Genomic DNA, 25,188 nt, shown 5'->3' on the forward strand with positions numbered 1-25,188 from the left:
TTCCCAGAACCACAGAATGTCCTTTGTGAAGATGACATCATAGGTGTCAGAGCCTCCATAGTGTACAAGAACTGCTTAAGACAACTGGCTACATTTCTGATCCTGCCTGTGGATAAATGCACTGGCCTTCTGAGGACTGGTGCGCCGTGCAACTCTGTTGCACCCTTTGAGATCAACATCAACACCAAGGGCACAGCAGCTACTATCGAATGGGTAAGTCCAGACAATCACAGAATATCACAACTTTAAATTAGTATAAAATGAAAGGTTATACCAAAAGCCAGTGCTGTACATGACAAAAGCAAATGTTTCTTCTGTGGGACTTTTAGATATAATGGACACAGCTTGTGGAGGTGGAATTCCCAGCCTGTGATGAAGTTTGGGATGCAAGCTGGAGATTTTCTCTTGTCCACCAACATTTTGTTGTCTGGCAACAACTACGCAAAGGTTGCCCTCTTGTTCAAATTCATGAACACGGGGATGGTGAACAGAAACACTTTCTTCTCCATTCAGGACACTTACTGCGTCAATACAATAAAGGACTTCTGGGAAGAGAGAAGGACATAGGTTCTTTGTTGCCTTCAAGGGAAAGATGTTGTTGTCCTAGGTGTGTACTTGATACTGTATTATGTAACATAGCTATTTAATACACTAAGCAATGACAGTATGGAAACAACTAATTACTGTTTTTCTGTTGAATTATATTTTAAAAAATTCAGCGGATGGCAGAAATGACTCTCCTGGTCACTGTGCACAATACTGCAGCTACACCACCATGGAGAATAACACCAAGGAGATCATTCATGTTGCCACCATAGACAAGCGGCAAACATCATGGAACTCTGTCGTCATGGAGAAGGAGGGTTTCATCCAGACTGGACAAGCTTACATCAGAGATAAAACTAGTGGAAATCTGCACAGATGCTCATGGCCAGATTGGTGCCCTTACTTCATGTGATATATTGTATGGATGCATGTGTATAACAGCAATATAAATATTATAGTAACATGACATTATTTACCGCTTCATAGACCCAGACAAAGGCAAATACAAGGCCCTTGGAATTCATCACAGTTTGGACATGTGGCATGGTGCGAAGAACCTTGCCAAAAAAATAGCAGCAGTAAGTGTAATAACTGGCTGATGTTGTGAAACATTTATTAACCATAAAGTTAATATTCTGTACAACAGGGTTATTGAACTATGTGCAGTTGATGGATGACAGCATGGAAGTTTTCATTGCACTCAAAGACAACAGATTTTGTTTACTTTTCTCTCCCAGGTGTGTTACTAGTTCTAGACATTTGGTGCAGTCATTTAGTGTTTTCTTTTTTTTTTGGGGTGGGGGTGAACATTTACACTTTAACCTCTACACTCAGACTATAGTTGAATGCCTGTATTTTACAGTAATAATTTTTCTCTTTTCAAGGCCGCAAAGATGAAAGGATAGTCCATCATCTTCAACAGGCTGAAGGACATAGTCAACCATTTTCGGTGGTGTTACAAGACTGCCGACACACGTGGGCAGTTTCTTGTAAGCACACAATTTTATTATATCTTTGAGTAATTTCATGAATTGCTATATTAAGGACATATTTATAGTGCATTTTAATGTTTTGCAGGCATTATGGGTTGGCATCCTTCACCATGTCTGCAACATTCACACCTGGACTATGGGAAGCTGCAAACACGGGCACCTTGAATCGGAGCAAATGTGGGTAAAGATGTGGATCCAGAGAGACTCCCAGTGCCACAAAGCATTAGTGGATATAGTTCTCAATAAAAGGTGGCAGAAAGATGTTCACAAATATCTGCGATTGAGGTAGCGTGGCTATACTTTTTCACACTACAGACCTAGAGTCAGTCCAGAATCATATCCTCATGTTTGCCAGCGAGGCAAGACTTCTGCTTGCTGCTTTGGACTACAATTTCCATCGGAACCTACCAACAATGAAAACGTTGGACATCAAAGAGATGTACGTTTTACACTTATATAATATTCCCATTCATAGTACAATATTCAGCCAATGTTTTATATGCATTTGATTGTCTTTACACTCAAGGTTTTCTCTTGTTCTACTTACAAACTGATATTAAATGGTTGTAATTTGTGTAATTTCAGTTTCAAAACATTGTATAAGACGACCGCTAGAAGATACAGTGTGTATACCTTGAAATCTGATCAAAACTCCATGATCTGCGCTTCTAGAGATCTGCTGTGATGGGACCAGCAAAGGGTTGCTTGGATGGTCTGTTGAAGGACAACAATGTAACCCCCTCTTAAATTTAAAGGCAATAGGTCTTCTCTAAACATTTGTTAATACAGTGTTTCATGATTAATTCAGGTAGTTACAAAGCATTTACTAGTTGTTAGTAAGTACTTTGTGTGAGCTCATCTGAAATGAGGACTATCTATGCCTTAAAAAGCATTTACAAATGATATTGTAACACACAAGAATCAGAAAAAGGAAACGGACACAACACAAAGTGATGCAGAACATATTATTTATTACAAAATGCCTTTCAGCCATTCGTTCACAAAATAACACATCAACAACATGAGAGACTACTGCTGCATAAACTGTACAACTGTTGATATAAAATGAACCATCTACAACCCAACTCATTCTCACTCCCAAGTTGTCACATATGTACGAATGGTCAAGACCCTTAGTTGTCACTTTATAACGCACTTGAGAGCCCCTTAGCGTCATAGTTCAACGTACTGGGGAAAGTCCTGTAGCATAGTTTTTGAATGCTAAAGACAGGTGTAGAATATTTAACACTAGTGTAGCACTTTAGCTAACTTACCAACCTAAGTTCTGAGAAGTATAGTAGGTGTAAGAAATAGACTGTGTGTGATTAAAGAAGAGTGGGCAGGTTTATTACAGCACCTTTGACACTCTCATAGTACACCGACCATGTTTGAAACAATCCCCAGAATAAGAAGAGCTCTTTCATAAAAAATTCAATTTTAAAAAGTGTCCAGGGTCTTTCACTTATTTGTATCTCTACCCGGGCAGCATAATGGACGTGTGGTGGATCTTTCTTATCTGCCAGTGTCCTGTAATCTGATGTGTCAGTCCTGTTGAATGGGATCCGAAGCAGCTGACCAAACCATGGCCTGATCTCATCATATAGGGTGCATCATCTCTGGGACTCGCTCACCATCTGCATTCAGCAAATAGTTGACCTCTAAGTTACAACCCAGGGTCTCAAAAACCAGTCAGCACATATAGTATGGAATAAATCAGATAAATCATCACAGTCAATGTTCTTCAAATAAGATCTCATCCCGTTTGTCAAAATTCAATATCATCACCCAGTTGTCTAGGGAATCTTATAAGTTTTACATTGTTATACCAAAGATTTATAACTTTACCAGGTAGCATTTAAGCAAGACATCACTACTATGAATTGATTAAATTTCTCCATCTCTCAGCATTACATTACATTACTGAACAGTTTTCCCATTTTAGGCAAGGAAATTACCTTTAACATGTATTATCATAAATACTGTAAATAAAAATACCTCTTAAGGTATTACATGTAGCTTACACAGCCAAAAGTACCTCCAGAGATTAGTTTGAAACCACGACACAACAAAATACTGTTGAACAGTTCACAACATCGCCTTCACAACATCCTCCGACTGCTTTTAACTTACAGTAATATGGTTTTAACCCACCCATTTAAACTAGCATCACGCTGCACTTTTAGCTCTCTCCTGAAAGTTACAAACGTTACTCACCGGAGTTTCCAAGGTAAAAAAAACAACTCCTTAGGCAAATGGCGGCAAAATCCCGAATGATGGTGTTTTTACACTTAAGACCCGCTTCTGGGCCCATGGGATCTCGTTTTTCCAACTTAGCCCGCTTCTCTCTGTTCTTCGTCGTTGCGGTCTGGCGCTGCTTTAAGGCCCGTGTTTTTTATGTGGGCTACAGTCTATGGTAAGAAGGAGACATGGTTGAGATGGGCGGCTTGACCAGAAACCGTACTTTCACTTGTTTCCTGTGTTAAACACAAAGTCAGTATTGAGGGTTTTTTATTCGTTTGCTTATGGATCGCAAGTAATGTTCCGTTTCACTAGTTTTATTTTGAAAGCCTAACCGGACATTGCGTATTGATTGTAGCTAACTTGACCGGACGTTGCATGTTTATTGTTGCTAACTTGACCACCAAGACGTCCAAAAACGACACTAAAGGGGTGTTAACCCAGGCCGTAAAAAAAGCTGAGCCTTTTTTCAGTCTCATTTGTAATGTTTTGTATGGCCTAGATAGTCCTTACTTAAGAGGGAAAATACTTATTAAATAATTTCCTTAAACTTTCTACATGATCGTATGAACCATAGGCGCATATATATAGTTTTTCATTGGAATAATACTTTTTATCAAATACAGTCATTAAGCACATCATTGATGAGCTGGTAGTGATAGATGATCTATCTCAGAGATACAGTACCAGGCCTGTAACGGTGAGGCTTTTCCACACAACCAGTAACGGCTGGGGCATCTTTCAGGTAGTCTTAGTAGCATCCTTTGGGCTTTGCCACTGCTAGATTTAGGTGTTATGCTGAGATTGTTAATATTCTTTCTCCGGAAAGTTTAAAAAAAACAAGATCTTATGAACCATTAACAACTCATATATAAATGGTTTGTCATTAAAATAATACTTCATTTATAAATAGTGAACCAATCATGTATAAAGTATGAAAATACAATTATTAAGCACATTATAAATGAGCTTATTAATAAAGAATACAACATACAACTATGTTTATAAATTACTTATGTGTATTAACATAAGAACAATGGTTTATAAATGATGAATGTAAAATGTACTAATACTTAACAGAAAAACATTTGCATGAATATGGAATGTGATGTATTTATTTAGTTTGTTTTTTATTTAGAACATTTTGTTGTAACACACTTTGCAAAATAAAAGCCCTCCATCTCCCCTACCAAATCCCCTCCGAAAAAACTAATTTGTCCTTCCCAGCTCCCTTACAATCAGAGAAGATAACAAAAACAATGATTCATTCATTTTGTCTTACGTTCTAACTTTAGTGGATCAAAAAATTTCAGGTATGGAATTAATCTGCAGATGCTCTGGGTCAAGATGAGACCAAACTTTTCAATGGATGTACATTTTTTGAGCCACGACAAATGTCAAAATGTGGCCTGCAACAGACTAGATAAGCCGTGTTTGTAGCCGATTGCTGGTATTGTTTAAGTCTGGCAAACATAATAACTTGTATTTATAGTGAAGTATCAACATGTTCCTTAAGTACGTGCTTGGCCCAGCCTCATTCTTTCAACTCCTGCTGATGAGACAACCAGGAAGGCAAGGCAAGTTTGTTTATATAGCACCTTTCATACACTGTGGTCATTCAGAATGCTTACAGATGTGACAATACAAGTACAAAGATACTTCAGAAAATATAAATAATGTAAAGACAATAGATATTAAAACCATGATTAAAACAATGGAATTAAAAGAGAAATATTTCAAACTGAGCTAAAAGCCTGGTCAACTAGAAAAGATTTCAGCCTAGTTTTAAAAGTGTCCAGCGTCAGGCATTTTTAATGCTTTCTATCAACTGGTTCGATTTAGGAGCAGCGTGATAGCTACAAGTCTTTGCGTTACACAGGACTAACTGACTTGTTCCTAATAATCTGAGAAGTCCGCTCAGCTCATGTTGGTGCAGCAAATCAGTTAATTATGATGGTCCTACACCATTAAGCGATTTATATACCAGTAATAGTAACTATTCTGTAACATACTGGTAACCAGTGTAAGGATTTAAGAAAAGGGGTGATGTGTTCAATTCTTTTACTCACTATGAACTGCATTTTGAATCAACTGAAGTTGAGCGTGGATGAGTTTCTCCAGGTCTGGTTTAGTTAGAAAATCTCTAATCTTGTTGATGTTCTTGAGGGGATAAAATGATGATTTAGTAACTGATTTGACATGATAAGATCAAAATCCATTTGTACACCAAGGTTACATGCTACTTCTTTGGATTTCAGTGCTCTCTAATCCAGATAGGCAGCCAATCTGAGTTTCTCATGGCTATTCCCGAAAATAATATCTCTGTCTTGTCTCTATTCAACTGAAAACTGTTTTGTCCTATTGTTAGTGATGTGTTTAAAAGGTGAGTCAAGGGGATCATAGTTGTTTGGAGAGAGGGTCAAGTAAGTCTGTAAGTCTGAGTATCATCTGCATAGCTGTGGTAAGATATTCCATAGTCTTGTAGGAATTGGCCAAGACGAAGCATGTATAAATTAAATAAGAGCGGCTCAAAAATAAGGAAGAGGAAGGAAGAGGTGAGTACATGACATCAAGTCCGGGCTATCATCTGTTCCACTAGATTTTGCAAAGCATCATTCTGCTTTTTTTTCATCTGTCTTTCTTAAAAAATTAAGCTGGTGTTTACTTTCCATATCCTAAAACAAATCAGATACACACAACATGCTGTTGAGAAAGGCTCTGTTGCTTGACTATATTTTTAGTTATTAGCGTTGTTACAAATCTTAATGGGATTTTGAATGAGGTTTTCTTACTTCTGAAAGCACCTTTATCGTTGATAGATACATTAAGAAACACTAATACTTATTGTGAAGACACCCTGTTTTCTACCAATTTGAGCGGGTATATTTGTTGGAGGGGTGTGGAATGTGAGGCATGTCACATGTGTATTCAGAGCAGCTTAAGTTGACTGGTTGAACTAGCTCGTAGGTGATTTGTGGTATGCAGGCATGAACTAGACATTTTTACATGATAAACTAAATTCAAGCCTGAATTTAAAAAAGACTAAACCGCCAAAGCAGCATATAAATGTAATATGCAAAGGACAGACATTCAAACTTGAATTCATAGTGACAGTCACTCAAATAAAAACATACCCAAGAACCACCATATGTATAACACAAATCCTGTGTAATTGTCACTACTTCACTTAAAATATTCACGTAGCTTTAAAATCACTTTTTCAGTCCAGCCAAAAGGTTTTCTGAAAATAGCTTTTTCATTTTCAGAGACTCATTCAGTGTTTTGTTACTGACACATCATGAAGTTTTACCTTAGTTTGGCCTTGAAAGAAGACTCATGACAGTTCCCCCGATGACTCTCTGCTTTCTAATGAGCACTCCTGGTTAATTATGAACGAACGAAAACACCAGAGTTTCAGCACACTGCCTTGTCTACATGGACTAGACCAAAGAATATTAATGATCAAGGGCATAATTTAGTCTGTTGCTTCTCTGTTGATTAACAAGAGGAATGTTAACCAAGAAAAGCTATACAAAAGAAAAATCCAGCCTTGTTGCCAATAAAACAATTTTACTGAGAAAAGGAAAACTGACTAGTTTAACCTTTTGACGCATTTTCCTCTATCGTACTCATGAAAAACTTTTTCCTGAGCAAGTAAATGGTTTTCTGTGAAGATTTGTACCAAAATAACAGTTGCTAAATTAAAATAGACCACTGAACGAGCATGTGAGACTTCTTTTTCAATCCAGAGCCATAGTTTATCTCTAAATGTTTTACCCCAGTGTAGCAGGTGGGATGCACGTGTTCTCAAAGCCAGAAGAACAAAACGCTGCTGTGTTCAGTTTCTCTATACTTACATCTTACGTCTTTCTGCCACTGAACGTCTGTGTAGCCAAAAATGTAATAGATGTTGAAGCTCGAAGAAAAGATGGGACACACACAGGTGAGTGAGAGAATGAAAGAGGGGAAATATGAATGATACACTATATTGAATGAGAAACAGCTCTCTCTGATCCTCATTATTCAATAATGCATAATCTTCATTCTTTTGCTACTGGATTCAGTAATATAAGCATGTGTGGGGCCAGCTCCATCTGGACACCACGGCTCTGCCCTCTGTACAATAATTGTTTGTTCTGGCTGGCTGAGTCCGTGTATCTCCCACCGATAACGCTAAACACAATTTTCCCTAGGAGCGGAGTTTGCTGAGAAAAACCTGTGCAGTCTATTTCCCATTAAAGGGCAAATTGAAGAGGGAAAACAGGACCCTCCAGACCGAACATGGTGTTTTCAGGATGTTATGTTTTTGACTATTTATATACATTTATATATTGTACCCTTAAACATAATCAGTCTGCTATCATGGCAAAAATGTCTCCTCAGCTTAACCTTCACCACAACATGCTGTCATACAGAACTTGAATTTAATGGGCATTCGTTATTTGTCAATAAAACACACATAAAAACACTCAACTGGTGTGGTCAGATTCACGTCTCCCAATCCTTTATTACCAACAGCATCCCTTATGTTGTGCGCTGATCAGATGATTTTATGCACAAACCAACAGGTGGAAGATAAATAATCTACATATCCAATCTGATATACCATACAGTATTATTGGTGGGGGTCCATCATTGATCAACAGCAGGTAGCCTGTCATGGTGGGGACCTGAATGGAGAGGCAATCAGAAAGCCCCTATGTAATTGAAATGTCCCCATGGTGTATAGATGTCTGAGAAGAGGAATGACAAATCAATAATGTCCGCTATTAAGTTGCTCTTTTTTATTATTAAGTTGCAAGGTGGGGGATGGGTAGGTTAAAAAAATTGCTTCCTGTCACGTGCGTTTGCATCTTGCGGGGTTCAATTTATCTAAGCCCCAAAATAAAGAAATTGCTGCCTCCCTGTTGCCTTGAGCTTGGAGAAATAAACAGTCAATATTTGCTCCTGGGACCTGCGAGAGGACGTGCACATAAATCACCCAGCATGCACCTGTCCAAAGAATCAGCCACAGAGTCCTGTGTCATCTCGTTTAGGATCACGCTGCTGCTGAGGCTCCCCTTCATCTTTGAATCAATGTGCCGGGGGGTACTCAGAGCTGCGGTGGCACTCCTGGTAGAAGGGACAGACGATGAAAATTACTTTTCCATCGTTTTCCGTTGAGCTCCCACAGCAGCCTGTTTACATGCACTTCAATGCTGCTGTGATGAAGATCACAGACTTTTGGCCTCACAGTGGTTTTCCCTATATAGGACTTCCTTTCATTTCCCTCTTTATATGTTAATATATTTCAGTTATTCAGTGAGATAATTGCTTTTTTACCGCAAAGTGCTTCTGTCCAGATAATGAAACAGTTCCCAATTACAGTTTGAGCTCTTAAATATATGTACTGATTTCTTGCTTTGTTAATTTTGCTTTAATAATAATGATGAATGCTTAAAATATAAAATAACTTACCAACTTATGCAAAAGCTTTCATTAATTCGGTTTTAAACATAATGTTATTCTGTACTATACAGTAGACAAACAGTAGCTGTGGGTTTAGTGGTAATGGCAATCTGATGTTTGCCATATCTCCAGCTGACAAGTGAGAGGACATCCAGCTGGGAAAATGAGTCTGGATACATCACTGGCGCAGCCATTTCTGATGCTCTTTTTTGAGACAAATCAGACCTGTCCACTAATGCAACAGGAGTCTCGCATCACATCCTGTGTCATGGGGGGCAGGTCTGCCTGGAAGAGCCTCTAGCTGCTGTCATGAGGAAGAAATGAGCACTAAATGCCCAGCTCTGAGAGACTGATAAGCTTCCACTGGCCAGGGCAATCATGCTGAGACAACAGAGGTTTATATATAATTTCTCACATAACTTACTTTTGCAGACGTTCTGTCCATTGTAATACTACGTGAGTGTGTGTATTTACAGTATTATCAATTCAGTTTTGTGTAATATTATATAAATGCTTCATGTGAACTGTGTAAGTACATAATTAAAGACTTTGTCTATATGAAATATGCAGTGAAACAGTGGAAAATGTGTTTCTGCCAAGCATGAGTAATGCCTTTGGAACCAGTGTTTTGTCTCTCAGTCTAATTGTTTTATCAGTGGGATATTCATTGGAGTGGAATACGGACAGAAGGCTGGCGGAAGAAAAATGGAGATTCATATTGGATAATGGCTTCCTCTCTTTCCACTTTTCCCGTCCGCCCGGCTGTCTGTCACACACACACACACAGGCACACACATACAAGCCTCTGGTGTCACACAAGCACTTTCAGGGGTCTTGGCAATCTGTTCAATCATTCCCTTTTGCAGGTCTTTATACGGCTCTCTGAGGTCTAATTATCAGTGACAGAGGACTTTACCCAGTTGAACAAATGACAGAGCATAAAGAACCAGTGCTCCTTCACCTCAGTAAGGAGGAGGTTTTAATGTAAAAGCCCCCCTAATAGTTTGTGCGTTAAGTGGTAATAGTGGAAAATCATCCTCAGCCTTAAAGTGATGAAAAGGCAGAGAGATGAGGACATAAATGAGGAGAGGGAGTCATAATATTCAGTGGCACACTTTTAATTGAAAAATGACATTAAGAAGTGAGAATCACATTTTGTAGATGTCTTCCATTACTGTGGTGTCACACAGAACAGTACTGCGTGACCCAGTGAGTCCCAAGGATGAAAACCGATTGGGAAACAGTAAATTCCAGAACTCACACTTTTGGATGCCTTTGCAGGATCATGACTTTTACTATTTGAAAGGTATTCTATTGTTGTAAATTAAACATGGCATCTTATTTAAAGTAATTTAGTCCAATGTCTTTGATTCCATAAAATAAAGGGTTTCTAGTCTCTTTACTATGTCCACATTCATATTATATAAAGATTCATTCCAGACTTTGTTGTTATCCAAGCTTAGTTGTTTCCGTATTTTAGATAATTTAGGGATTCCTTGTACATGCAGAAGAGAAGCACCAATATCTGAGTCACATAGATAAAACACAGGCTTTGTATCATCAAGAGCTCTGTTAGAAAGTCTACCTGTCACAACAGCCATTTATAAAACAAAGAGAGCAGAATAATGGAAATCTCTGTGAAACCCAAACCTTTCAGAGATACCGACACAGAACAGAGTGAAGAGGATCCAAGATGAGATAAGCACTGATCGAAGTCTATTTCACAAACCTTTGCTCTCAAAATTCTCTTCTTCTGTACTACCTTGTGATACTGAATCTAATTTATTCACTTGGCGTAGCTTGTGCAGCATTGCTGAATTAGGAAGACGGGAAGCTGTGAATTGCATTTATCAGCTGAAGGAGTTAACGACATGCCAGGTGGGATAATATGAAAGCCTTGCTTCAACAGTGAAAGAGGGAATACAAAGTTAATCTAAAAGCAGTGGGAGGTGAACGCTTCAGTACATGATAGGACGAGAGGGAGGCAGCTTGTATTCCATGCAAAGCGTAGCTTTTCTGCAGTGAACTTAATGAAAACATGGGATGAACATTGTCATGTTTGATGTCCCCTGTCGTGCTCCACTGCCTCTCCCTAGATAACTCATGGAAAACCTCTTGTCAAGGCTTTATTGAACTTGAAGATAACAACAGCTGCTAATGCTGTCATTCTGCCAGAATCTGTAGCTCACAGTGTCTCTGCACTTATCAGCAAATTTATGGGTTTCAGGTAAGCGGAGGGCGGAGCTGCAAAAAAACAAAACATAGGGAGATTATGAACGTAATGACCTATTGAATGTCCCCGGTTTTTACTACAGAACTCCTAGCTATTAAAATCCCTTGATTATTCTGTTTATTCATCCAAAGCAGTACAAATCTAAATCATCCATGTTGACATTCTGGTTGTAATAATGACTGTTATCAAGTATTTGTTATTTGGTTGGCTGTCATAAATCTTGAAAGATAAATGTGCCTTTTGGTTCCCAAATACAGTCACAGGTTGATCAAGGCAAGATGAGAAATGTAATGTTTTATGAATATGCTATATTTCCTCTGCCAAGTCAACCACCTGGAATGGAAGAATAAAAATACACAGTGTGCATGCCAAGATAGCACAATCCATATGGCAAATGTACACAATAAGAAGCACATGCTGTATCTATCTATGCCAGCTGTCGTTCTTTCTCAGCACTGAATACTCCTTTGGTGTAATATGAAAATAAAATACATGGATGATGCTTGACTTGTGCCTATGTTGTAGGCTGCAGATTTTCTCATTCCGATTGCACTTCACTGTTCAGGCTACATCTGGATATTTTAATACATCGAAGTTTGTATATATTAAACATACATTCAACATTTTGTGAAATACTTAAATACTGTCAAGAGTCAGATTAGACGATCAATACTATCCTCTTGTCTGTGAGCTGAATAAGGAACTAGAGCCAAGCCAGCAGCTGGTTAGCTTAGCGTAGCATAAAGCCTGGAAAAAGGGGGAAACGTTTGTCTACATCTGTTCGGAGGTTTACAAAACGTATTAACAAAAGATTCAAGAAAGTCACTGCTCCCAGCAAAGAAATAGTCCAATATAGAACCTTCCCCTAAAATCATGCGTTAGTTTTTACACTTTTATTTTTTCACAAATTAAACAAACAAGATGTAATTGGTTAATTATTTTAATTAGTGAGTTTAAAAGATGTCAATAGTTAGTTTTAAAAAAATTTTTAACCTTTTTACAGAGCCAGGCTCTGTTTCTCTTGCTTTCAGTCTTAATGTTATGCTTTGCTAAGCTAAATTAAGCTAAGCTAAGCTAATCATCTCTTGTATCCAGCAGCATCTGTCATCAATCATCTTCTAATCTAATTCTCAACAAGAAAGCAAAATAAGCATTTTTCCAATGTAATACCTTTTTTTATATCACTAGTGCATTGCAGGAAATAGCTCTATCTAGATTTCTACCTGAAATCAGGATACTATGCCACAGATATCCTCTATTTGGTTTCTGACGCACTGTATAAATCTTAAATCAATTTGCTTTAACATGTTAATGTGACATTTACAACATAAAATAAGCCGAACATGTACTGGAGCTACAGTATTATGTAGCTTATTATGTCATCTCACTCTGCACTTTTCTTTACAGAGAACATATTATCTGCCACAGTGGACTGTAAAAGCACAAGCAGTCTAAGTGGCATGAAGATTAGGTTTCGTTGTGTGGCTTTTAAATCAGCTACCAGCTAAATTAAAAGCCCAATCACACCAGAACCAGTAGAGGTCAAGTTCAAAACCATACTAGCATGAAAGATTGGTTTGTGCCAGAGTGATACAGATGGTCCACTGTCTTTCAAACATTCCTCATAGCCATTCATACTCTCCTCTCTCTCTCTCTCACGCACACACACGCAACCCTCTATCTCAAGGCACCATAACAGTGTGAATGTTGGCAGGATGCAGTCTGCAAGCAAACAGACCCCACAGACATTTAGGTGTCACATATGATTACAACAATGTGCTGAAACCTAATGGTTTTATGCTGCATTTATCAAGGGCCTGTTATCCTAGTGACAGTCTTTGTTTTACACCTGGAGGCATCGCATATTGCCCAGTAAGCATGTTAAAAACAAAATATCATCATGCCTAAACGACAGAATGGGCTGTTTGCCAATGACTTGTGACACATATGACCTTACGAAACAGTTGCAGTCTGGTTAGGTTTTGGCACCAACACCATTTGGTTAGGTTTAGGAAAAGATCGTGGTTTGGCTTAAAATAATTATGTTACGTACGTAAGTTAAGTTAAGCAAGTCACGTAAGTAAATCATTTGATGTTACTTAAGTTAAAATAATCAACACTAACGTTTGGCTTCGCACCGGACACAAACAGTTGTCTCCTGGGTGAAAACCCTGTGTTTGACCCATCTACCCATCCCTCCAGATGAACAGACAACCTATACGGCAGTATTTTTGGGGAGGACGATCTTGTTAACAACCATGTTGTAAAGCTTTTTTTTTATCAGAATGTATCACCAAAGTTTGTGTAGAAGCACAACCTGCAGCTCATGAACTCCTACTACCCTGAGGCTCATGAAGGCTGTAGATGAAGCATTTCTCCAACTATTGCCATCCATTCCAAGCAAGCAAATGACCCATGTGGACAGTAAATTAAACAGAAGAGAAAAAATTGTATTACCATCTTGAACAGATGAGTTTTCTGTCCACGATGGAAGACATGTAGAGTTTCTGCTGTTCTGATGTCAATCAAACCACAAACCAGCCTGGAGCCAGGACGGCAAACGTGATTTTGTTGAGCGGTAGGTGAGACCCCTCGTAGTGAGGGAGTAGCAGACCAATTAGCAGTACCACAGCATGGTGGAAAATTAAAGTAGGCTAAATGGTGCATAATAACATTTTAGCCAATGTTGTTTAAAAACAACAACTAAAAAATGAATGGTTCATTATGTGAGTATTTATTCTCTTGAATAGATTGAGCGTCATCCTCTCCACTGTGAGGTACTGCCGCTGTAGCCTACATCATTATGTTCTGCAAAATGCAAAGTGTAAAAAAACTTAGTCCTTTAGTTGTACTTCTGATGAGGACAGAGGGGTTTGTTGGAAGGCAGGTAGGTAGGTAAACAGTAAACTGCACATGAATTTCCAGCCTTTTCTGGTGAGTTTGGAGTTTTTAAAATCTCCACAGCTGAAAATAAAATCTTGCCAGATGGGACTGAGAAAATTAATTATCCTTCCCTCTTATCTGTGGCATTGTTTTCACCCTGTCCCAAGAAGGGCTGAAGGCAGGAGGTATTAAAGTGAATTTACAGAGATAGAGAACTAGTGCTCTCCTGTATGACACTAGAGCACATGTTGCCCTGCACACAGAGGACGGCGACCTCACTACTGTATGTAGTTAAAGTGAATTCCAAGTGCACTTCTGTAATGATTTACTCATTCCATTAAGAGTGATCAACAGCAGACATGTAGCGTACAGGATTCAAACCCTGATTATAGCAATACAGAACACCAGTATGGGTAATTTGCTGCATAGGCCAAAAACACAATAAATAGATAACAACTTCATCACTTACACTAAAACGATATTAAGATTTGTCTTTTGATGGTGTTTTTTCCACATTTGACTTTTTTGTCACTGTCAAGATACATAAGCTTGTGACTTTAAAACCTCCTCTTTTCCTCATCTGTTTCCTTGCATGAGCCAAAGAGATACTAGTGATACCAAATAATTCACTAATTTTAACTATGTTCAGTACATTAGGAGTCCGGGCTTGCCTCCACCTGTGAGCTGTTTTTCGTGCTTGTTAAAGAGGCGGTATTATGCTCACTTTCTGTAATAAAACATCTAAAAGTAAAAAGCCTATCTGATAAGCGTGTCTGGGACAAAATCTTATCAAATGGAGATCTGTGGTCTAATTTGTGTCAGTTGTGTTATTTAGGTTGATGTGAAAAATTTGAATACCACTCAAAATTTGGGTAAACCACAAAAATACTGAATGCAAGGCAAGAGAATAAATATACTACTGTGTACCTAATGCTTTGTCCTGTCAGTATCTTGCACACAGTTTCATCTTTCTCCTTTTTTGCCCATATGGACTTGGTTTATTAACACTGTTTGTACTGATTGTATTTTACCTTTTTTGTGGGGAAGAAGAAGAAATAAAAATTTATCTTTTTAATCATTTCACATCAAAAGATGTTATAACTTAATTGAAATACAGTATTCCTGATTGGGCTTTATAGAATACAGAACTTCTCTGCTTTTCATATACTTTTACAAAGCTTTCTTTCACAGCTCTGACAAGAAGGTGTAACATATTACTACAAACACAATTTTCAGGTTCATATTTAATTAAATATAAATGTAAAACAAATACAGTGGTAAAGTATTCAATAGTAAACTATATACACTTCTGTGAAAATTTAGGCTGAGTAGAGTCCAGTGGTCCAGCAGAAGCAGAAGTTGTTGTCTCCTACAGATGACCTTGGGTACTGCAATGGATATTCTTACAACTCATGAGAGGCAATGTCGACACTGCCACCTTCTGGTGTAGTTAATTAACTGCTCTCACATATACAGATCTCTGTTTGCAGATCTCTGTGATAAAGAGTGGACAAAATTCCACAAATGCATAAAAAGGAAGTTACAAATGTAACAAGACCCACAAATTGACAGAAAGCAATCTGCAAATGTGCAAAAACTGTTTTGTGTGTAGAAGTCACTGTATTTTTGTGGATATGATTTTACAGATCACAAATGTAAAAATACACATTTGGAGATAGTGAAATATTTGCGCATCATAGTACACATTTGTGGATTGTTTACTGTGGATTACAAAAATTAAAGTCCAATAAATTCTTCCATACATTTTAAGCAGAGACACACATACACCAGAAGTCATCCTGTGTGAGTGTTTGAACAACACTGAAGTTGTCCAGTGCAATAGAATTCCTCACTCTCACATAAGGCCAATAAATACAAGTGATTTGGAAAGATACTTTAATCTAAAATACAATACTCTTTCACCATGACACAGAGAACTGAATCCCAAATAAGAGCTGAATTTTGCTTCCCATAATGAAACCTACTTTGAGAGAGCAAACATTTCTAAGTACTGCTATTCACTCCATCGGAACATGAATTACTGCCTGCATTTTAGTGCAAATGAAATATAACCCGAGAGTAGAAATAGTGAAGGAACCTGATAGACGGATTTGGCAGGTAGAGTTGAAGAAAGTGCTGATAAGAGAGAAAAGACATGTTTTCTAAAGTAGCATATTACTGTGGTGTATGTTTTTTCATCTCTTGTTTCAAACTCTTCCTTTTAGCATGAACCTAGATGCATCATCCTTCCAGACTAAAACTCTCAGTTTATCTATTCAGAAGTATATTGTTTCCTATTATAGGGTGGAACTTTGGGTATATGTTTTGGTTTTGTATTCTGATTTTCTGAGCAAAAAGATGTCAAATCAAAGTTTGAATAGAATAAAATTGAGTAGCTATAAATATTCATTAAATACATATTTAACGCCAGTTACATGTATCCTCTGGCCTGTCTCTCAGTCTTTGGCTCTTCTGTTTTTTTTTAGATATTTAATTGACATTGTCCTTGTTGCCATCTCTTTTTTATTCCTATTCATTTTTCAGTCTATTCTGTTTATCATTCCATCTGTTGTACCATTTTGCCCCAAACCTTTTTTATTCTACTTTATTTTTGTATTTAATATCTGTACTGAGTCATTGTCCTTCTGTTGTACTGATTAGTCATCTGCTCAGTTTTTTATTTCTCATGATTGTGAGGCTTTTTGTAACTTTGTTTCAAGAATGATGACTTTTTATTCTGTATTAATTGTATAAATTAGTCATTACACTTTGTTTCTGGCCCATACTGACATGGGCATTATGTTTTTAAGCCTGATGCCTGTGCCATGCAAAATGACTTTTACTGGCGATACATAATTGCCAAAATGTTGCTGAAATAAATCCTCAGATCAACCACAAATCTCCGTATACTGCATCAGTGATCTATTTTCCTTCACCCACTACTACTACTTTCCAGGTGCCCCTGAACATGCACTCTTCACCGTTGTGGAGCCTGAGGCCAGAGATGGATGAACATGGCTGCACTACACAGCTTTGTAGAGTGAAAGTGGAAGCAAGAAGCATGATATCACTGGAAAAGAATGACAAACATGAGTGCAGTCAACCATTTAACAGATAATGGTCAAGTGTTGCTCAATTACATATTTACACCGTGGTCTGTTAGCTATACAATGCAAAATGATGTAGAGAAATTAGTAGTACAAGAATATTGCAACATCTGCTTATTATAGTAAGTAATTTAATAGGGTGCTGAGAAATGTTTACCAGTTATCTTTTACAGGATCCCTCCATCCAGGTGGTGAAATAAGCATGTTCTTCGTTCCAGTGAACCAGATTACAGTCTTTCAAGCATTTACATTACCAATTCATTTTTCACCCTTATATTAAATTTTAGCTTTGTGACATAAACTAGTTTTCCTGAATATATTCTGTGGTCGCAGAAGTGAGGTGAAGCTGAATGGAAAGTGTGAATAAAAATGAATTTCTAATGGGCCTTTTTCTGTGAGGCATTTTTCTTTTGTCAGATTCTTGGATCTCTTTTGCAAGGCAGATGGACAGTAGTGGGCAGAAAGCCTTTAAAGCCTGGTTAGGCCTTCACTGCTCTAACCTTTAGGAAAATGTCAAGATTATTAACAAAGGGAATCCCAGTGGAATCAATCTGTAAGTAAGATAGATGTCCCTGGCCTTAAACCTGGAAGGTAAATAAAAACAACTGGGGTGGGTGGGCCACTGACAGCACTGGCCTGTCCAAGTTTCAGTCAAACATTTGTGTTTCCTTAAATGTAGAGCCTATTGAAATATCTGTATCATATACATACTGTATATATAATATATAGTGTATATATAATAGACTATCATTTAAAATGTATTATTGTAAAATCTTTCTATATTTAGTTCACAGGAGTTTGAACATCACCATGGTACATCAATAAGAATGCAGAAGGCACAAATGGTTCCGTTTAAGCCATTTATTGCCACTATTCACACATGAGCGACAGGAGATGAAGCTTGATGGTCATGGTTTTCTACAAAATGATAAAGAAACACAAGAATTACAATACAGTAAACCAATGTATAACATGACACTTAACTAGGCGCCTAACAAATAAACATTTGTACTCCAAAGAGGGTGAAGGGTAGGCCTACCACTACAGAAATGATAAAGTACTACATAACAAAGACATTAGATTAACAATTACATATAAGACCATGGTGTAGGTTAGGTTATATTGTTGTCTGCCTTTCCTTAAGAACTACAATTAACAGACCATGTGCACTGCACATTTACACACAATGTGATTTCTGTAGTCTCAAGGCAAATGATCAAGCTGAGGAATATAGCATCTACTAATATGTATACTAGTCAAGCATTCAATCACATCAAGTTTACAAATAACCATTAAGATACAGAAAATATGAAAAAGGCAAGAAAATCACTATCACGCACAACCATAGATGTGTATCTGAATCACAGAGATGGAGGGCCCTCACATGTGGTTTGTGTTGCTGCCAGCCAGAACAACGGAAATGGGTGGAGCTTATAAAGTAGACCATTGATTAGGAGTAAGTGAGATCAGGTGAGATTGGGTGGGTTCCTTGCCATGGAAACATACAGTATATATGGTAGCTGCTGTTTTGGAGGTTGATGGGAATGTCAATAGTTGCAGGTATTCAGTTATTAACCAAATTAATTGGCACAAGCAACTTTCTTTGTTTTCCATTTACTAAAAACATTTAGTTTTAAAAATAGTTTTTCAGCACGCACACAGATAGGACAGTAATAGAACTGAGATATTCGCTGAATCTGACAAAAAGTGTATTGGATTAGAATCACTAACCCCACCTTTAAAAGGGACCACCAAAGTTATTACAATTCATCCTGAGAGGAACAGGAATGCCTGTACCAAATCCCACAACAATCCTTTCAACAGCTGTTGAGACATTTTACTCAAAACCAAAAATGTCAACCTGCTGGTGGCACTATACAGAAGAAATAAGGGCTTCATCCTCTGGGGATCATAGTCATAGTACAGAATTTGATGGAAATCTATCTAATCGTTGTTGAGATATTTCAGTCTGGATTAACAAACATTCCATACATTGCTGGCATGATTTAAAAAACGAACTCTTACACAAACCTACTTCCAGAACTTTCACAAAATACGGTGGGTTTTTAGATTTCAGAGAAGCCAAATAACAGCCTTGCAAAATAAAACATAAAACATTAGCACAGATCACTGCAGGCACATTCACTTTGTGAATGGGAATTGGTTCACGGCCACTTTACTTGTGCTGTTTTTAACTGTACTAATGTGCAAACCTGTACATTCTTGAAATAACCTGATCTTGATCAAACAATCAAAAGTGAATATTTTCATCTGTTGTTCTGCCCTGAAAGGCTCTGAATTGGTTCAAGGCATCCACATGTTTGTAGTCTCTGACTATCAAGTGGTATAGATGTGTATAAGCTGTTTTTTCTCAGTTACAAAGCCTGATCCTGAAGGAATACATGACCATATTTTATGTGCTATGTGTCAGCTGGTACTGCAGATAACACAGGAAGCACATTTGAGCATTTTCACATCACTGACATGAATCCACCAGGGATTTCGCTTTCATCGTGAGTAGCTGTGCTGTCTCAACCACTGGCCAAGTAAAGTGTACTGACAGCGTGAAAAACAAAACAAAAAAACCCCTGCAACCTATGATGAAAAATCCACAGTCTTTTTTTTCTTCTCGTAAACAGATTTAGCTGAATTGAAATGCCTTTCATATATGAAGCAAAAATGAGAACACCTACTTTGCTGTCAGGTCAAAAGCATTAATTTCCATTTCTACATGTATCGCAGTACATTTCAGCCCACTCTTGGTCAAACTGAGACTGAATATGTTGGTCTGATAGCATTAAATAATGACCTTGCCACCCACCAACCATTACTACCAGTCCACCAACACCCCATACAGAACTGACAGTGTTTCTATGAAAGAAAGTGAGGCACCGAGTATTCAGAAAGCACGGCCTGTGGAAACTGTCAAGCGTCAATTTTCCTATCCCCTCTGTCCTTTTACTCACTTGGTTGAGCTTGATTGATACTGCAGCACACCATTCCCTCTTAATCCTATGCATTTTTAAAGAACTAGTGGGACACTTGCTGTGAACTCATTTCCAATGACTCTAACCATATTGTAATAAGGCAGAGATAGTGCTGGCGTGGCGCTTTGTATTGATTCAAGGCAGAGGTCTCTGAATTGTGATTCATTACAAAACCCAGCAAAGCGAACTAAAACACCCTCTTGTGTTGGGAAGTTTGGGTGGGTGTGATGTGATATATCTGTGTACTCTATGTCCCCATTCCATCCACCTATAAATGTTCTGTAAAAAATATATCAGCACACATTGGTAGCTGTTGGACAATATTAGCATTTCATGCAAAGACATTACATCCAACAGTTACCAATATGCAGTTGCTACTTTGCAAATATCAACTGCATATTTCAGTGCACAATAACCCAGGGAGAGGCAAAGACTGTTTGCGGGCTATGCTGAATATTTTAACACCTCTGCATATTGTTCTTGCACTGAAATTGTTGTTCATCTTGAAATGCCTGTAGCAGCTTCATCTTTCAAATTGTTCCTCCTGTTGAGAAGAGCGGGTTCAGTCAAATAATTTACATATGGCAATCACTGAATTATTAAAATCCATGTCAGGGGAGATGCCATAAATACACACATTATCCTTTGTGTGCACAAACACAAGAAGACAATGCACTTGGACAGTGTGACTCAGCACTTGCAGAGTCACCAGCTTAAAAACTCTGATCCTTATCCAGAAAACCTGTGCAGCTGACGCCTCTGTGGAATGCTTGCTTTTGATTTTGCGGTGCTTAGCGCTGCAGAGCAATCTGATCTAAAATATGAAGCCATCAAAACCTAAGAAAAGGAACAGATTTTAGCATCAAAACTGCAGTGTCCACATGTTTAATGTGACTGTACTTTAGCCATTTTGTCTATTTTTATCAGGTCATTAGCAGCACTGACTACAGAGACAGATCAATTACTGTAGCGACCTAATTCCCATATACAATAGCCATTTCACTATTAAACTGAAAATTTGATTATTTTAATCTTACATCCTGGGCAATAGAATATAACTGTTAAAAGGTCAAGTCACCAAGTGGCTTTTCAGTGCACTTGATTATCTAAAAGAAATGTGCCAATTCACTCACACTTTCACACACTAGCCAACACAAACACACACAAATACACACAAACATACATACACTGATAAGTGAGGAAGGGAATGAAATATGAATCAAAATTGTGTGCATACGCAAGAAAACAACCCAAATACTGACGCAAGACAACGACGCCTTTCTAAGGGTCCCTCTATCTTCATTTAGCTGACAGGGGAGTCTGAGTGTGTGACAGGCTCAGATGAAAAGTGTATGTGGGCAAAGCTTTCTAATGAGAGCAGGGAGTGGTCGTTACAGCTTTAATCTCAGGCTCATAGCAAAGGGAACATAAAGGATCTGTTGTTGTCCTGATGTTAAATAATGGCAGATTGTAATGAAGTGACACAAATTGATATTAATGTTCTTGTTGGTACAGTAGGGTTAGGAGGCGTACAAACTACGGACATGTTGGTTGGGGAAACTGTGTAGAAATAGCTTTTTCTACCAAAAGGGCAGATTATCACACAGCTAGGGCTATTCACACGATCCATCCTGAAAATTGCTTTTTCAGTTGAACAAGTGTTTTTTTTGTTGTTTCCAGAAAGGAAGCTGTTAGCATATTCATTGTTGCAGCATTGTTAAAGCAAAAGCAGTGTGCTGTCATTGTATATACTGTGCCCTATATTGGGTAGTTAACCAATCCAATGTGTGGCCCAAGGACATGCTTGATAACAATTGGTGGAATAATGTTAAAAAAAATACGTGGAAAGGTTTTTCGACTGCACTGCAAACAGAAAAACAGATCCCTGCAGGCGGTGTCTCTCCATATCTTTCTCTCCTGCATTTCCTCTCCTTCCCTCCTTTCTGTTTCTCTCTCACTCGCCGGCTCTTTGCATGTTTGTGTATGGTCATGGACAGTGTCATATCACTTGTGTAACCACGGCTGTGTGTGTGTCTGTATGTGTATGTGCCTGTGCCGTTCTTTGTGCTACTTCCTTATGTCAACATCATTGTGGACCTCATCAAAGCAACTTAGACTCCACATATCCTGTGATAAGCTGAGTTGTGTTTTAACAGCTTCACTGCTGCGTATTCACACAGTGACCCACGCCTAAGGAAGTGTTACATTCTACAGTGGGCAGTAAAGCTCGTTATTGCACTGTTGGCCTGCATGAAGACCTCATTTACTTTCTGACCTCTCATGTACACAATATTTTGGCAGTACAGTGTCTGATCAGCTGGCTCAGAGGAGAGGAAAAAGAGACGAGATAGGAGCCATGTTGGCCCAGCTTTGACTTAAGGCTGCTACTAAAAGTCCGGTCTGGACAAAATGGGACACAGATTGACCAAGCAATGGAAACCAGAGACTGTTGAGCCCACACCTACACAGAGACCTGCCTCATCCACAACCCCGATCAAGCACTCGGCGGGCGGTCCGTGTTCAAGCTGTCAGCGCAAGACTCCGGCAAGATGAGAGGAGGTGGACTTTACATCAATGATGCATGATGCTCGAACCATTTTATCATCTCATTGCTGCTGTTTATGTTCTCCCTAGACACAAATTGCAAGTCTCTTTGAGATCAATATTAAAAACAGAAAATGTAAAGGTGTAAGGCGTACACAGCATCACAACAAGACAGTTCAGTCACAAAAATCTGTAATTATACACACATATGTATTTGTTTAGAGTTTAGAACAAGCTTTGAATTAATAAAAGAGGTATGGGGGTCGAAAACAGACTGCAGCAAAGCCGATAGCATACAAGGTGGTATCATCAGCATTTAAATGGACATTGCAATGTTCAGTTAAATATAATTTATGCATAGGGTAAATAGCAGGCTGCCTAATATTGATGTCTGTGGGACACCCTTATCAACTCTCTGAGACTTAGTGAAACTTGGTGAAAATATAACCAACAACAGTCTGACCTCTACTGGAAAGAAATTATTTGACGGGAGTGTAAGCAAAATCACCAAAACCAATGAAAAGCAACTTACCTAACAGTATCAAAAGATTTAGACAGATGGACTTCTGCTAGCATATTTGGCGCTTCAGCCTCATTTGCCTGTATGAAGGAGAATGTGGGAATTTCACAGCAGGGAAGCCATGTGAAGCAGGAACAAGCTATGGTGGTGATCTCCCAAGCTGCGAATGACAAGTTCATTTGAATATATTTTACTTTCCCCACCTGCTTTTGAGAAATAGCATTTGGCAGAATGACACTTGATTAACATGTCATAGTTTTTCTTCCTTTATATTGCCAAACATTTGCTTTCTGGCTGTTTCAGTGACGTCTTCAACATTAATATTCACTGGACAACTGGCTGAACACTGGTTCCCGAGCATCTCCCAGTGGGAGGCCACAAGGCAAAACATGGGAGTGTGCACGGCAGTAACTCCTCTGTCCTTCTTTACATTTGGCGTAAACCAAACACCACTGTGTGATATAGGGTTTTGTTATGCCTGCTGTCATGCTCAAGGGCATTCAGAAAGATCGCTGGGTCTGCTTTAAGCGAAATGTTAACCCTGGGAAAGAAGGTACGTCCTTGGAGCTGTTCACTGTGCATGCTTGCAGTCACGAATGTCTAAACTTGTTTGTTCAGTTTTTCTGACAACAAAACTCTTCCCTGAATGATTTAAATATAGTCAGAGATTTGACCTGAAAATACATGTTTGGCTCTCAATAATCCTACTGGTTTGAGAGCCAAATATGTATTGTCATATCAAATCTAGAAATGGAAAAGCATCAGTATCATCACTACATGCTGAAAAAACCTACACATGGAACAGAGCAGTATTCCAGCCTGTTACGAACCTCCAGTGGAAAGTCCAGGGGATGAGGAGGTTAGTGACAATAATAGAATCATTCCAGGTTGAAGGAAGCCAGGAGACAGCTTTTACAGGTCATACGCGTTTTATTTACAATACGGAGAAAAAAACCTAAGGTACCCTCAGGGAGGGTCTACCAAAAACAACTTCCCAAAACAAGGAAGCGCCCACAAATGCCACAAATGAGAAAACAACACAGGATACAATAACGAATTTCGCCCTCCCTCCACTGAGGGAGTGAACCCCACCACAAGGTTCAGACTTATCGCTTGCTGCACTGTCGTTTCACCCAGCTCACCATGCCGTCTGCACTCCCCACTCTCCACACACAGTCTGCCTGCTTTCTGCTCCTTATACCGGCTCCTGCGCTCCCGCTGATTGTAAACTGGGGACAGGTGTGCACATAGCCTCCTGGCTGCAACATTAGAGGGGGGAAGGGCAGGACCTGCAGAGCACAGACGAGCAGCAGTACACAGACACAGGGCTCAAGGGCCGTAACACTCCCCCCCATAAAATCAAACTAGGGGTTTGACCAACTCAGTCACCACTTGTTTTTTTCTTTCCTACCACCCGGCAAAAAAAAACAAACACTCCCCCCCACTCTCAAACATCTTTCCCCAGAAGATGAAGGAATCTCATCCGCGGGACCAATACTATCTATGCAGTCCTCCATCCTGGGCAACGGGAACGAGTCTGGGACGGTCACTGCATTTACCTTACGAAAGTCTGTGCAGAAACGTGGTGTACTGTCGGACTTAGGAGTAAGTAAACATGGCGAACTCCATGGGCTACAGCTGGGTCGGGCTAACCCATTTCGTACCATGTAATCAACTTCCTCTTTCATCA

The 25,188-nt window shown here is 38.8% G+C and overlaps 3 long non-coding RNA genes across 3 annotated transcripts; 1 reads left to right on the plus strand and 2 right to left on the minus strand.

Moving 5' to 3' along the window:
• Positions 1 to 930: 930 nt before the first annotated feature.
• On the plus strand, positions 931 to 2,258 carry LOC123968938. The gene is made up of 4 exons (XR_006824585.1): positions 931 to 1,124; positions 1,431 to 1,535; positions 1,624 to 1,977; positions 2,124 to 2,258. It is a non-coding gene; the product is annotated as an uncharacterized LOC123968938 (long non-coding RNA).
• A 231-nt stretch (positions 2,259 to 2,489) lies between these two features.
• Positions 2,490 to 3,992, minus strand: LOC123968892. The gene is made up of 2 exons (XR_006824563.1): positions 3,753 to 3,992; positions 2,490 to 3,172 (listed from the first exon to the last, which is right to left on the minus strand). It is a non-coding gene; the product is annotated as an uncharacterized LOC123968892 (long non-coding RNA).
• Positions 3,993 to 22,896: 18,904 nt separating this feature from the next.
• On the minus strand, positions 22,897 to 24,664 carry LOC123968868. Its single transcript, XR_006824556.1, has 3 exons — positions 24,329 to 24,664; positions 23,511 to 23,658; positions 22,897 to 23,064 (listed from the first exon to the last, which is right to left on the minus strand). It is a non-coding gene; the product is annotated as an uncharacterized LOC123968868 (long non-coding RNA).
• Positions 24,665 to 25,188: the final 524 nt, after the last annotated feature.

This window comes from Micropterus dolomieu, linkage group LG03 (genome assembly GCF_021292245.1).
Source record: "Micropterus dolomieu isolate WLL.071019.BEF.003 ecotype Adirondacks linkage group LG03, ASM2129224v1, whole genome shotgun sequence".
NCBI lineage: Eukaryota > Metazoa > Chordata > Actinopteri > Centrarchiformes > Centrarchidae > Micropterus > Micropterus dolomieu.